General features: G+C 38.9%; 1 protein-coding gene across 13 annotated transcripts in view; it reads right to left on the reverse strand.

Moving 5' to 3' along the window:
* CASK (calcium/calmodulin dependent serine protein kinase) overlaps positions 1 to 15,732 on the reverse strand; it is a 454,745-nt gene that overhangs the window by 353,651 nt on the left and 85,362 nt on the right. The window lies entirely within an intron of this gene.

A 15,732-nucleotide genomic window follows, 5' to 3' on the forward strand; every position in this document is an offset into this window, starting at 1 on the left:
GAATCCCAGCATCCCATATGGTCCCCTGAGCACCGCCAGGGGTAATTCCTGAGTGCAGAGCCAGGAGTAACCCTGTGCATCGCCGGGTGTGACCCAAAAAGCAAAAAAGAAAAAAAAACCAAATGTGTAATCTGAAATTATTTTATGATCATTTTGTGTTTGCATTATACCCAGCTATGTTCTGGGCTTACTCCTGACTCTGCACTCAGAAATCACTACTGGCATGTCTCGGGAGACCACCTGTGGTGCTAGGGAGTGAATTTCGGTTAGCTGCATGCAAGGCAAGTGTCTTACCCACTGTACTATGTCTCTGGCCCCTGAAATATTTTTTTTTAAAAAATTCTCAATAGATTCTTATGCTGAAAGAAAATAAGCATAATTGTTTATACATATCTCAAAATTGAAATTAAAAAAACCCACCAGAGTGGCAATATTTTTACCTTTTGAACTTGAAACTTAAATTATATCACATATCATGTAAGACTTACTCAGTTTATTTCAAATATCTCTCAATCCTGTCTACCTCTTTCCATGTCTCGTTCATTCTCTAGCTACAACTGTTTGCTATCAACTCTACTGAAAAAAATATTTTCCCATTTATTCTATCAATATTTTGTTTTGTTTGGGAGTCAAACCCACTAGTGCTCAGGGGCTACCCCAAGCTCTGTACTTAAGTGATGCACTATGTGCTCAAGCTAACATGAAGTGATTCTGGGGTCAATGCCAGGGCTTCCCACATACAGAGCACGTGCTCAGCCTTCTGAGCTATGGCTCCACTGCCTTCTTGCACATTTTTCCCCATTAAAATTCAATATATTGTGTTAAATCATGAGGAAAAGAAGGCATATGAAGTAATACATTTAGGTAAAAATAAAAGAAAAAAATTCTTAAAAATTCTTCAAATACAGATCTCTATAATCCAATAAAATCTGGGTAAAAGACTTGAACACTTCACAAACAAAATTTTTGGTAATCTGCTATCCAATAACTTCTCTGTTCTCACTTGAAATCACAGAGAAATCCTTCAACCCTCCTCAAAATTAGAATCATTTTCAACTACCAAAGAAAAGGAAGTTATTTCTACCAGCAGAGCTACTGGGCTAGTCATTTCATTACTAGGCCCTCAGTCTAAATTGGTGGCTCTCCAAGAAGTCTGACGGTTAATTTATGACAAGGATGCTTAGAGCATAAAACAGAGGAATTCTCTTCCGCAAATGAGCATGGGAAATCTAGATACCACATGTAAAAGTATAAAATGAGATCACTGCCTCACACCCTGTACAAAATGTTAACTCAAAATTGATTAAAGACTTCAATATTGGACCCAAATTCAAAAATACATCAAAGAAAATATAGACAAAACACTCCCATGTTGGCTTCAGAGGTATCTTCAGTGATTTTACTCCATTAGTAGGTACATAAAAGCAAAATTTTTTAAAAAAAGATTACATTTAACTATAATGGCTTTGCACATCAAAGGAGAATATTATTAAAATGAAAACACAACCCACCGAATGTGAGAAAATATTCACATGCTATATATCTAACAAACGATTACTATTCAAGATCTATACAGTAGGCACAGAATCTAACAACTAAACATTAAAAAATGGGGAGAAGAGCTGAACACACACTTCTCAGAAAAAGACACATAGAGAGCAAACAAGCATATGAAAAAATAATCACTGGCTGCCAGGGTAACAAATCAAAATGGCAATGAGATATCACTTGACCTCTGTGACAATGATCAAGGCCAGAAACAAGTGCCGGTAGGGATTTGGAGAAAAAGGAACTCTCATCATTGTTGGTGGGAATATAAATTGGTACAGCTTCTATGGCAAACAGTATGACAATATGTGGGGAAAAAAATGACAAGGATTTACCATATGCTCCAACAAGTCTATCTCTAGGTATCTATCCAAAGAACATCAAAGCACTAATTTGAAAAGATATGTGAATGCCTATCATCACTACAGTGCTATTTACAATAGCTACGATCTGGAAACAACCCAAATGTCCAAATGCATAAAGAAGATGATGTATATATACACAACTATAAGAAAAGATGAAATCTTGCTTCTTGTGACAAAATGGATGACACTTGATGGAGCAAGTGTCAGAAGGAGAAAGATGGCTATAATTTTGTTTATATGCGGACTATAAAGAAACAAAGAAAGAGACAGTGTCCAATGAAAAGAAACCCTTAGATGCCTATTATACAATTGAGGTGACTAATGGTGGCGTAGTGAGTTGAAAGGGTACAGTGGACTGTGGTGGATGGATGTTACCACTTTGGTGGTGGGCATGGGGATAAAATTATACCCTTACCCATACGTATGTATGGTCTTGTGCAACATTACTTTAAAAAAAAGTATAGTAGAAAATTAGATATTTTTAATTTTTATGGCTCTCAATAATGGCCATAAAACTAAATCAACTGAGATTATTGATAAATGCTTATGATCAGACATTAAGCACACATACATGCAAATTATAATTCCTTGTGAGCAATAGTTATCAAATATTAAATATGAGTCCAAGCTAAAACAAATCCAAAGACATGTTTGAATCAATAATCCAGAATGTAATATATAATATAGTAGATTGTTTGAAGGCTAGTATAATTTAAGGTATCAAACATACATAAGTGTACATGTAAATACGTATCACTTTATCTCTCTTCAGGAAAAATAAAACACACTCATTGGCTTTTACAAATAAAAATAGTACATCTGGATACATGTGGTTATATTAGCAGATAGAGAAAAGTTCTATCTATAGCCATGTTTCTCAACTTATGGTCCTATGACCCTCTGTGGGCCCCCAGGATATTGTAAGGCATGACTCTAGGGTGGCAATTGGTAGGTGAAATGGAGTAAGGAAAAGAAAAAAGTTGGAAGGAGGTCAAGGTTGGTTGGGAAAAGGTTGAGAAACATTCATTTATACCTAGTACACTTGTGTAATACTGCTTGACTGCAAGTATGGGTTTTTCTTTCTTCTTTTAATCAGTGGACAAGAAAAGAATTTAAGACTTAAACATTGTCTAAAATTATAGGAATTAGTTGATTTCAATATGCCATCATGAGGACATCAACTTCATCTTAGCTCCAATACTTTCTCTTCAAGCAACCTTATAAAACTAAACTGGACAAAACAAAAGCAGTGAGACAACTTTCAGAGTTCCACACAATAAGGATCTTTTTTTGACAATCAAAAACAGTCAAAAGATTTTCTTCCATGAGAAGACAATATAACAAAGGAAAGGTAGGACTCCCACAACAATTTTCATTCTCTGTTTGGATACCTTATTTGTGATTATTTATCCTAACAAAAGCAAGTAATTTTATGAAATGATTAGTTTAACTGGTTTTTGTCCACAAATAAGTCCTTGGAAACAGAACACACACACACACACACACACACACACACATTGTGTTTCAATTCACTACATCTTTTTTAATTTTCCAAGATCTGTTTGTGGGCTTATTCATGGGTAATCAAGCATTTCTTTTATTTTTTTGCTTTTTTTAGGTCACACCTGGAGATACAAAGGGGTTACTCCTGGCTCTGCACTCAGGAATCACCCCTGGCAGTGCTCAGGGGACCATATGGGATGCTGGGAATCGAACCCAGTCGGCCACGTGCAAGGCAAATGCCCTACCCGCTGAGCTCTTGTTCCAGCCCCTCAAGCCTTTCTTTTTAAAAACTTTTCCCTGCTTGAACAAAGGTAAGGAAGAAGCCAGTTTCTCCCCTCCCTCCCTTATAGGAATAGTAAAGTTAAGAAAACTAGGGAGAAGAGAAAGAAAAGGGAATGCTGAGACCCATAAATGATTTTAAACCTTTGAATACAAATTGAATCAAGTCCCTAATCTTTGTGCTAAGTTCACAATTCGAGGCAAAGAAAATGAGTGTACTCATGTGTTTACTAATGAACTAGTGATGAACTGAAGACAGGTCACAGGCAAAGCATTTCAAGGGTCTGTCCTTTATTGCCACTGGGGGTTAGGAAAGGTGAATCAAATTTAGTAGACTAAAAAGACTGTATACTAAAAAGAGATTGAAATCTAGTTAATTTTTATAATTTAATCAAGCCACTCAACGAAAACTGATAAAAGTGTAAATGAGGATACATACAGTTTCTACTATTTTAGCTGAACTCAACAGCTTTTACGTGGTCAACAGGTCAGAAGGAGGCAAGTTATGAGAAAAATCTGAATTGGTCTTTGACCTTAAAAAGGGATTGGATGGAGGCCAGACACATAGCATGATGGGAAGGGTGGTTGCCTTATATAAGACCAACCAGAACTCAATCCCCCCAGTACTCGTTCTGGTCCCCTGTGCCCCTCCTTGAGTGATCCCTGCATGAAGAGCCAGGAGTACAGAAATTTTATCTGAGCACCACAAGGTGTGGCCCAAAAACAAAAAAATGGGGAGAGGGAGGTAAGAAGTCGTGAACTAAGATGTGTATAAACTATATATTGCACTATATGTGCCATTTGTACTTTAATGATAGTATAAGGTACAGCAAAAATTCAGGAGGCCAAGGTTTTAGTCTAGCCTACACCAATCTTTGATCCTTGAAATTTCATCCTTAGATTTTTTTATTCTGCTGTGTAATCAATTCTTGAATACTTATATAAGGAAAATATTGTTAGCCATCATTGGAAACTACTATCTTCCTTATATTTTCACTACTTCTGGACAGGGTATTAGTCAAAATGGGGTAAGAAAATTGATGACATTTCAGATTTGATGAAATGCATGTTCATTATTCAACTCTTTAAGAATACTGAATATTGATTGTGCTTGTGGCAGAAGACTCTAGTTGTGGCAGGTGGCAGCTTGCAGAATTCTGTTTTTCAGCAAAAGGTCAATTAAACTAGAATATGTTACAAGTGACTATTGCCATAACATCCTTAAGATTTTGAAAAGAATGCAGCTGTATATCTAGGCAGACAGAGAACAATATCCTCTAGTTTTTACTTGTGTTAAGAAAGGTTAAGCCTAGGAAGGAAATGAACAGTTCTGATATCTGAAGTAAATGCAGCCATATAAAGAGACTAGGATTAAGCAAAATTATGCTAGAATATGGGGTGTATATTGGTTTTGAGGACCGATAAATAATAGGACCGATCCAGTACAATGCATCTAATTAATGTTCCTCTCAAATCTCACTAAGATGATTTTATGGGAATTCAAACAAATTTTGGGGGCCTGGGAGAACAAAAAAGGAGAGAACAGAAATGATCAAATTTGAGAAATAGGAAACCAGATGGAGTAGTGATAACTGACAGCATACTTGGCAGAACTAAATTACAAGAGAAAATGAGGGAAGTTCAGAACCAATCCTGTTCACAGCACAAATCCCCAAGGAGCTCCACAAACTGGGACTAAAGATAAAGGGAATATGGCGCTAAAAGAAGGTTTGAATGAAATCTACAGAGAATCAGTCTTAGATGACATCCTCCACTTCTTCCTGCCACTGGGTAATTACTTTGCCTTCATTCAAAAAGTAGGTTCATTTTCTGGAGAGTGAAACACATGGGGTCTTAGAACTGAGTACTCAAGGCTGAAGCTGTGGGTACTGCATGTGAAGCAGGATTACGTAGCAATGAACAAATAGTATAGTTAGTTCCAGTTTCTTTCCCTGTCAGCAGGGCACTGCTATAAACCAGATATTTAACTTTTAAAATTAATTTTTAGAGCATTATAAAGCTGTTCATGATTGGATTTCATACAGTATTCCAACACCCATCCCTCCACCAGTGTACATTTCTCAGCAGTAGTTTCCCCAGGTTCCCTTCTATAACCCCCATCCTCATCCCCTGCCTCCCTCTTTGGCAGGTGCTCTTCTCCTCTCTCTCTTTCTCACTCTCTCTCTCCTTTTGGGCATTGTGGTTTGCAATACTGATACTGAAAGGTTATCAAGAATATACCTTACCTATTTTTAACCCTCAGATCTTGTCCAGCATGATTATTCCCAGCTATTATTGTCTATTGGTCCCTTCTCTTTCTTACCTACCCTCAGTACCCCCTCTCGCCACACACACACACACACACACACACACACACACACACACACACGGTTAGTTCCAAGCCTTGAACAGTCCTCCTAACCCCTGTTTACCCTGGTCATGGATATTATTCTTCTACTATATGTATATATGTTTTATATACTACAAAGGAATGCAGTCAGTCTATATCTGTCTCTTTCCTTCTGACTCATTTCACTCAGCATGATATTCTCCATGTCCATCCATTTATATAAACCAGATATTTAGCCTTCAGTCAAGAGGGGAATGTTAGGGGAGTCTATCTGGAGAAGAAAGGAAAGATCAAAAGATCATGATGTAGTTGTTTAAATCACTCAACCAAATCATCCTCATTAGTTGGTTCCTCCCAAATTCGTTGTTCAAATCAATTCGGAACTCTCAATCAGGGGGCCTGAGTGACAGTACAGAGTAGGGTGTTTGCTTTGCACGCAGCCAACCTGGGTTTGATCCTCAGCATCCCATATGGTTCCCTGAGCATAGAGGCATAAGTAAGCCCTGAGCACTGCCAGGTGTGGCCCCAAAATAGAATTCTTAAACCAGTTTTCAGACCCTCCACTACAGGGACTTCCAACCATGCACAAGTGACACCTGGGGCTATACAATTCTTTATGGTGCAAGGACATCTGTCCTGTACCCTGTACAATGCTCAACAGCACCCCTAGCCTCTACTAGATACCAGCAATGGTCATTCACCCAGTTTTTATGACCAAAAATGTACCCAGACAGTCACTGGGGTGGTGGGGTGGGGGGTGCAAAATACCACTGATGGAGAAAACTCCTCTGTAAGTAGACAATAAATTTCCTAAGATAGCTGGAGAAAAGTCTCTAATTTGGAAAAAAAATAAGATGAAAACAAACAGATTATCAATTTAGAGAAAATTAGTGAAGAAATCTTCAAGGGCTACAGAGATACCTCAAAGAGCTAGAGTGTATGCTGGTTATGTGAAGGGTCCAGGTTCAATCCCCAACCCTACATAGTTCCCTGAGAACAACCGGTATAACCTCTGAGCTCTCTGAGCACTTCATGGGAGACTCTCCACACGCACCTCCCCTGCAAAAGAAGGAATCTTCAATATCATTAATATGCTCAGAAAGTTATTACAATTATGTAAGAAAATTATATAAATGCAATTATGAAAGAAAAGCAGAATTTTCCAGAAAACAAGAGCTTTTGAAAAATAAACACAAGGGACACATGTATTAAACTAATGTTACTGCAACACAAAATAAGCTTCATGTAAGCAAGAAAAAAAAAAGGAAACACATAAAAGATTTAAAACTCAGTAGAAGAGCTGGCAGATAATGTTAAGAAAATTCCCCAGATGATAGAGTAAAATGAACCAAGAAAATGGGAGGGGGGGAATACAAAGGAATAATCCAAGAAAACATGCAAGAATTTAAATCACAAATAGCCCAAAGTAAAAGCACCCATTAAACACTCTTCAACAGAGACAACAGAGCCATGTCCACACATACCACTGGGAAGCTAAGAACACAGTGACCCAGGAGACTTTCAGATTTCCAGAAGTAGGGGTCTGAGTATGCGTGGAAGTAGGGATGATATAGTTCATACACGCATGGATCAGGATCAGAAAGGCACCAGATCTCTCAATGGCAGAAATAGAATCAAGAAGACAACAGACCATTACCTTCAAAATCACTAAGGAAAAGGATTTGGACTTTAAATTATACATCTAGCTTTAAAAAATAGCATTCATTAATATATTTTCAGAAATAAAAGAGTTCAAAAGTGCCTATTTCTGAAGAAATTTTTACAGGCTGTGTTTATCAAAACAAGAAAACAGACCATACAGATGATGCCAAGGAACAGAAAACAGGAGATGTAACAGAACACACAGAAATACCTCCATGATACAAGGAAGGAAGACCCTGAATGCATCAAGCAAAAAGGCTTACCAGTTCAGGGTGCGAACTATCAAAGAGTCCCACTGCTGCTGATCCTATTTTTAACCTAACAGGAGAAAGGCCAGAAGTGCTGAGTCCAGAGTTATTGTTTTGTTTTTTTCTGGCCATGAGCTGATAAGGTTATTGCTCTTCTCTCCTGCCTAGAACAGGAGAGGACTGTCATTCACTACTCAGCAGTGCTCCACTTTGGCCTATTCTTGAGAGCTGGAGGAAGGCTTTGGTGAGCTGAAAAAGCAGGACAATGCAGAGCAGCATGTGGCTCCAGAATTAATTCCTGCTGGGCATTCAGCATCCAGTCCTGGACGACAGCCCTAAAATTCTGCCTATGATGAGTGCCATGTCCTGGAAGTTACTTGGGACCTTGCCAGTCAATTTTCTAGAAGAGGTTCCTATCTTTAGAAATAAAGATGAACAAGGGAGTCATTCAGACCTTCAGCCTACTAATAGTCTTTTTACAAGTGTGGTCCTACTGCCCCTTCCATAGAGTTAAGTTGGTGCCCACTAGCCAGTTTTGTTTGTTTGGGGACCATATCCAGTGGTGCGCAAGACATACTCCTGGCTCTGTGCAGAGATCATTCCAGGTAGTACTCAGGGGACCATAGTGGTATTGGGGATCAGCTGCATGCAAGGCAAGTGTCTTCCTATACTTCATCTCTGGCTTGCTACCACCAAGTTTTTAGACAACTATGTGCTGTTTAGGGATACATACATCACTGCATCACTGTCATCCCATTCGTCAATTTACTTGAGCGGGCACCAATAACATCTCTATTACACTCAGCCCTGAGATTTTAGCAGCCTCTCTTTACTCATCTTTCCCAGCGATTGGAAGCTCTTTCAAGGTCAAGAGAATGAGACCTATTGTTACTGTTTTTGGCATATCCAGTACATCAAGGGGAGCTTGCCAGGCTCTGCCGTGCAGGCAGAATAATCTCGGTAGCTTGTTGGGCTCTCCGAGATGTATGTATATATCTTTTACTGTATCTGGGATATGAATACGCCATGGGGAGCTTGCAAGGCTCTCCCGTGCAGGCAATAGATTCTTGGTAGCTTGTCAGGTTCTCCAAGAAGAACAAGGGTAGCCTGCCAGGCTCTGCAGTGTGAGCAGGATACTCTAGGTAGCTTTCCGGGCTTTCCGAGAGGGATGGAGGAATCAAACCCGGGTTGGCAGCATGCAAGGCAAAAGCCCTACCTGCTGTGCTTTAACATCATACATGAAAATAAATTGTCTTTAAGAAGAAAGAGATGGGGGTCCGAAGCGATAGTACAGAGGGTAGGGTGTTTACCTTGCATGTGGTCAACTCAGATTCAATTCCTGGCATCTCATATGGTCTCCCAAACACCACCAGGTGTAATTCCTGAGTGCAGAGCCAGGAATAACCCCTGAGCATCATTCGGTGTGACCAATCCACAAAAAAATAAACAAAAAAAAAGAAGCACAGATTGTGATGAGAGAGGGAGGGAGACAGAGAGACAGAGAGAGTGAGCAAGAAGGGGTTAAGGTATGTGCAGGCCATTGGCAAACTCCAGTTTGACCTCAGGACCACATAATTCCCCAAAGAACGACCAGGAGCCTCCTCAGATACAGGGCCAGGAATAGCACCTGAATATAACTGGAATGACCCAACCCCAAACCCTCTGAAAAAAAAAAGAGGGAACATCCATAAAGTAAGTCTTTATGTTTTATTGAAGAAAATGTGGCCAGAGGCTCACAGAAACCTAATCTTGTATTCTGTAAGAGGAATGGGTTCAGTATTTCCTTATCCAGTGTTACACCTTTATATTATAAAAAAAGCATAAACTGTATACACACATATATACATGCAAGTATATATTTGCATTATGTATTATATTTATAACATACTATATGTATTTATATTAGAAGATAAACTCATTACATACCTAGTAGATATTAGGCTCTTAATAAATATTTGGGGAATGATGCATCAAAAATGGCAAACTAGGAATGAACAAGTCACTGACAAATGTATTGCTATCACACAATCTAATCAAGTACATATAATTTTTAGGTTTTATGGTCCTTCCAGAACTGGAATGATAGCACAGCAGGTATGGTGTTTGCCTTGCATGCAGCTGACCCGGGTTCGATTCCTCCGTTCCTCTTGGAGAGCCTGGCAAGCTACCGAGAGTATCCTGTGTGCACACAGAGCCTGGCAAGCTACCCGTGGCATATTTGATATGCCAAAAACAGTAACGACAAGTCTCACAATGGAGACATTACTGGTGCCCAACCGAGCAAATTGATGAACAACGGGATGACAGTGCTTCTACAGTGCTTCTAATGGTACGTCCAGGTATTTCTCTGCCCATTTAACAAATCTCTATCTTCCTGCTACTTTTTAATTTTATTTTAGGCACTGCAGTTTACAATACTGTTAATGTAGGGTTTCATGAATACAACACTCCAGCACCACATCCTCTACCAATGTCCACTTTTCTCCGCTACTGTTTTAGTGCCCCCCACCCCCCGCTACTGGGGTAAGTTTCCCACTGAATATCAGTTCTCAGTTTTTGTTGCCTTTGGGTATTTGCTATTCCCCTACTATGTTTCTCTATAACCTGCACATGAGAGAGATTATTCTGCATCTCTCCCTCTCCCTCTAACTTCATTCAGGATGATACTCTCCAGATCGATCCATGAAGCAATCCTGATATGAGGTAAATATATGCTAGGTAGGAACAAAGAAAAAAAGAAAAAAGAATTATTAAAGCATTAGTTCTAAGAATAATATTGTGGAAATCATATTCTATGATTGTGAAACAATGGTGCTTTTCTCTTTTTTATCATTAGTCATTGCCACCAAAGAAGAGCTTATGCCACAGTAGAAATGACATCTACACCTGTATGTTCATTGCAGCACTGTTCACAATAGCCAGAATCTGGAAACAACCCGAGTGTCCGAGAACAGATGACTGGTTGAAGAAACTATGGTACATCTATACAATGGTATACTATGCAGCTGTTAGGAAAGTTGAAGACATGAAATTTGCTTACAACTGGATGTACATGGAGAGTATCTTGCAAAGTGAAATGAGTCAGAAAGAGAGGGACAGACATAGAATTACTGCACTCATTTGTGGAATATAAATTTACATAACATGAGATTAGCACCCAAGGACAGTATAGACAAGGGCCAGGAAGATTGCTCCATGGCTGGAAGCCTGCATCTGTCTGGAACCCATCAAGAGCTGGGGGAGAAGACAGCTGGGATAGAGGACGGATCATCAAGTCAATGATGGTTGGAGGGATCACTCAGGATGGCTGAAAGTAGATAAAGGACCAAATATGATGGCCTCTTCGTTTCTGTATTGCAGACCATAATGCCCCAAAGTAGAGAGAAAGAAGGAAATTGACTGCCATAGAGGGAGGGGATGATGTGGGGTAGGGTGGGAATGGCAGGAAGGATACTGGGGATATTGGTAGTGGAAAATGTACACTGGTGGAGGGATGGGTGTTCAATCGTTGTATGCCTGAAACTTAATCATGAAAGCTTTGTAACTATATCTCATGGCAATTCAATCAAAAAAATAAATAAAAGGAAGAGCTTATCCATATCATTCCACTAATAAGTCATTTCCTTGTCTTCCTGTTACTTTCTAGTAGGACAAAGGGACAGGCACACTGTTATGGCACCTTTTCTCTTTAAAACTGATTCTCACCCAACTGCAAGCATACATTTTTATATATACAAAGCTGAACTATTTTAGGATTGTATATTGACTAAACCAAAGCCTGCATAATCATAGTTACCACTAAAAAACCCAAGTAAAGTTTCAAGTTAGGTAATGAAATACACTCCAGTTTCTTATTTTCAGTATGGTTTTGGCTATTTAGAGTCTTTTATGATTCCATACAAACTTTATTATGTACTAAATCTTTGAATGTCATCTGAATTTGGATAGGGACTGCACTGAATCTATATGGTAGTTTAGATAAGATGGTCATTTTGATAATATTAATTTTTCCAATCCAAGAGTATGGAATATTTTTCCATTTTCTAAGGTCTTCTATTTCTTTCTTAAGCGTTTTGAAGTTTTAATGGTATAGACATCCCAGCTTATATGTTGATTGCTAGATACTGGATGAACATATCTAGCAATTGTGCACTATTTTGAATTGTACACTATTTTGAATGGGATAATTTTTTGATCTCTTTCTCCTCTGATTATTTGTATATAAGAATGAACCAATTTTTGTGTACTGACTTTGTAGCCAGCCACTTTGCTTTATCGATTTATTGTATTTATAAGATCTCTTTTTTTTGCTTTTGCTTTTGCTTTTTTGGGTCACATTTGGCAATGCTCAGGGTTACTTCTGGCTCTGCCTCAGAAATCATTCCTGGTGGTGCTTGAGGGGCCATATGAGATGGCAGGGACCAAACCAAGGAAGGCCATGTGCAAGACAAACACCCTCCCCACCATACTGTTGCTCCAGCCCTCTAGAAGTATTTTTGTGAATTCTTTAGGGTTTTCTATGTATAATATAATGTATTCTGCAAGTGATAACATGATATTATACATAGAAAAGCCAAAAGATAATTTAACTTCTTTTCCAATTTTGACCCATTTGATTTCCTTTTCTTGCCTGACTGCTGTTGCTATGACTTTTAATACAATGCTGTGTAAGAGAGGACACAGTGGGCATCCTTGTCTTGTATCTGATCTCAGTGGGAATGCTTTCAATTTTCACCAATAAGAATAATATCTGTTGCAGGCTTGTTATAGATAGCTTTTACTATATTGAGGAAGGCTTTTCCCACTCCAATTTTGTTGAGGGTTTTTTTTTATCATAAATGAATGTTGGTCCTGTCAAAAGCTTTCTCTGCATCAAGTGATATGATCATATGATTTTTTATCTTTCCTTTAATTGATATGGTCTACTAATGTTGATTTCCAAACATTAAACCATCCTTGCATGCCTGTGATATATCCCACTTCATCATGGCATATGATTTATTTGATATGCTGCTGGATTTTATTTACTAAGATTTTGTTGGGGATTTCTGCATGGATGTTCATCAAGCAGATTGATCTAAGACATTTTTAGAAATGTCTCTGTCTGCTTTGGGTATCAGTGCAATTTTATTTTCATAGACTGTTAGAAAGGATTTGTTTTGTTGGTATTTTGGAAGAGCTTAAGGATCAGTGGCAGTAAGTCTTCTCTGATGGTTTGATAAAACTCATCAGTCAATCCATCTGGACCATAACTTTTGTTTTGGGGGAGGTTCTTTATCACTGTTTCAATTTCCTTGCTTGTGACTGGCCTGTTCAGGCTTTCAATCTCCTCTTTGTTTAGCTTTTGGAGGTTATATGTTTCTAAGAATCTCTCAGTGGATCATTAAAATGTGATATATATACACAGTGGGATAGTATACACTTGTGAGGAATGATGAAATCATGCAATTTGCTGAGACATGATGGAACTGAAATATATCATGTTAAATGAAGTAAACCAGAAGAAGAAAAAAAACAGAATAATATCACTTACATGTGATATTTAGAGTTAACTGGATGAGGGAATACAATGGTTTGAAGGGGGAATGCCCAAATCACCCTTGTCCCCAAAGTAGTGGAAGGAGAAAGAAAAAATAGAGGGAAGGGGAGAAGAGATAGATAGGTACATTGGTGGTGTTAATGAATTGATAGAGCTAAATATCCAAACCACAGAGTTAACAATGCTGAAATCACCAAACCCAAGCTTTAATAACCAAACTAAAAAGGTGCCCGTTGAGATGGCAGACTGGGACTGGGTAGGGGGTTAGGAAAGGGAACCTGCAAACACTTGTGGAGGGAAGTTGACACTGGTGATGGGATCAGTGATGGAATACTGTATGTCCAAAACCACATTGTGAATAACTTTTTTTTTTTTACTTTTTATTAAAGAACTGTGATTTACAAAGTTGTTGATGGTTGAGTTTTAGGCATATATTTCAACAGCAATCCCACAAACAGTGTCAATTTACCTCCACTGGTGTTCCTATATTTCCTCCCCACCCCTAATCCCTGCCTAATCCCCGTCTGTCAATTTGACAGGCATGTTACAAAGTTCTGGTGGTTGAAGCTTAGATCTCATGTTTTCACTTTTGTTGAGTCTGTGTTTGGGATATACAGCTATACCACACACCCATACTACCAGTATAATTGAAGCCCTGATACCAGTTCACTCATTACTTCCTGCTTTCTTCTCTCCCCCTTGATTTCTATTCCTTCTCTGTCCTCCTCCTCTCTAAATACTGGGATCAAGGGTGATCTGGGCATCCCCTTTTTACTGCACTACATTTCCTCATCTAGTATCCTATATACCACAGATAAGTGAGATACCCTGTGGTTGTCTTTCTTCCCCTAGCTTGCTATCTTCCAGTTCCAACCAGGTTGCAGCAAGTTACATGACTTCATCATTCCTTGCAGCTGCATAATATTCCATTCTGCATATATGCCACATCTTCATAATCCAACAACTGTGAATAACTGTAACTCATGGTGCTTAAATAAAATAAAATGTGGAAATAAATTAAACAAACGAAATAAGTAAAACTCACCCATGAACAACTCTGTTATTTTGCATCTCACAGTGATTCAATACATTTTTCAAAATGCAGTAACTAGAAAAATATTAAACTAAAATTTCAGGAACTATTGCATAAACATTAACAATTACAAATCTGACAAAAGAACTAGTCTCAGTTAAATCTGAACTGCTTCTTGAAAATAGAAAGGGGGGGGCTTGTTTGAAAAAGTTGGCAGTAGCTCTCCAATAAGCTAACAGAACAAATCTGGATCAACTGTCAAAGCTGAGTAATTAAAAAACGTAAGACCAGCATTTGCTAACTTGGGAGTCATACAGGTCCAATTAGTATTGTTGCCAACCCTTGAGAGTTCAGTGAAAAGTCTAAGGAGACCTTGCCTTAGGTTTTAGGCAGCACTCCATCCTTCGGCCTGAATAAAAATGGTAGAAGTTTAACATTTACTACTTTTATGAGAGGATCACAGAGCATTCTGCAAATGGCCCATTTGGAAAAGGCTCAGGGGCAAAAACACCCATGATGTGAGCAGGAGACAATTAGGTTCGCTACTTGTAGCGCCCTCTCGGAGAGCCCAGCAAGCTATAGAGAGTATCCCGCCCACACGGCAGAGCCTGGCAAGCTCCCCATGGCATGTTCCATATGCCAAAAACAGTAACAAGTCTCACAATGGAGAAGTTACTGGTGCCCGCTCAAGCAAATCGATGAACAACAGGACGACGGTGCTACCGTGCTACTCGTAGCACCCACATGTGCCAAGCGTGCTCCCAACAGTGCTATTCTTTGGAACCCCTGGTGCCACAGGGTCTGCAATATCTGGTACACTACAGCCAAATAAACTCAAGCACCACAACTAAGATGTATGACTCCATATAGTTTAGCACCATAACTAAAATAATGTGCAATATCTGCAGCCAGGAGGGCATCCCTCAGTGAGAACTACAACCAGAATGTACACAAGCACGCAACTCTTTCAGCTGAAAGAGTGTGACTCCCAATTAGCATATGTGCGAGCCTCAAAACTAAAAGCGTGAAACTTTAAGGAGCACTATAATCAAGAGTGTATGTGGGCATCCTCCTTACTTGCAACAACAATAGATACAGCAGCAAAAAGCAAAGAGCAGGATGGGGAATTAAAGAATTATTTCAAGTGGTCAGGAGCATGCCTCTCTAACATGCACCTAACCTGGGTTTGATTCCTGGCACCACGT

Source organism: Sorex araneus, chromosome X, assembly GCF_027595985.1.
Source record: "Sorex araneus isolate mSorAra2 chromosome X, mSorAra2.pri, whole genome shotgun sequence".
In the NCBI taxonomy this organism is placed as follows: Eukaryota; Metazoa; Chordata; class Mammalia; order Eulipotyphla; family Soricidae; genus Sorex; species Sorex araneus.